Below are 796 nucleotides of genomic sequence, written 5' to 3' on the forward strand. Positions count from 1 at the left end.
TATAAACTTACCTCTTTTATTTTGCTTTGGAAGTTTAAGATACAGTTACTCCTTAAATATATCAGTGTACAAATTGCAGATTAAAGCTGGATTAGAAAAATACTCACATCCAATGAAAACAACCTGCATCAGTCATTATGGAGATATGTGTTTTCATTATGTGGCTGTGAGAAGGTTTATTCAGTCAGAGAGCAAAGAAATGGAGGAAGGAACAGAGACAGAGGAAGTCTGATTGTATATTAATAATAATTAGTAATAATTAATGAAAAGGGCAGAAAACTGCAGGAAGTTGAGGCCGAGTTAAAATACAAGCCACTTCATCCTCATCGTCTCCTGTCAGAGGAGGAGACTCCTACTGTCATCATTCAGTATCGTAGCTCTTACTTTAGCTCAGCTCTAAACCACAGTTACGACCTTTGACCCTTAAAATGTGCTACTGACCTTGTTAGAGTCACGTATGTGCTTTATTATAGAGCTGAAAACACTTCATACTGATGTTGTGTAGTCTTTCATTCTGCTTTTAATTAGGTCAAAGGTCAAAAGAGTCCGTGGGTGTAGCATGAGTTTACATCACCATGTATCATTGCACATAAAGACCTTAGTGATTAAAGTAAGGAAGGAAATTAAAGGGACCTCTGACTCTCGGCTGCAACATGTCTGAAGAGTTTTCACCCTTAAACTTTTACTGCTGCAAAATCTGTCACTGCTGCTAATTTCTAAACTGTTTATCCTTAACGAACACCGTTAACAGTATCTCCCTCAGCTGAGGGGAAATGTGTCATATTGAAGTAGAAGA

Source organism: Seriola lalandi, unplaced genomic scaffold, assembly GCF_002814215.2.
Source record: "Seriola lalandi dorsalis isolate HSWRI2012SDOR001 ecotype SW California unplaced genomic scaffold, Sedor1 jcf7180002050062, whole genome shotgun sequence".
Taxonomy (NCBI): Eukaryota; Metazoa; Chordata; class Actinopteri; order Carangiformes; family Carangidae; genus Seriola; species Seriola lalandi.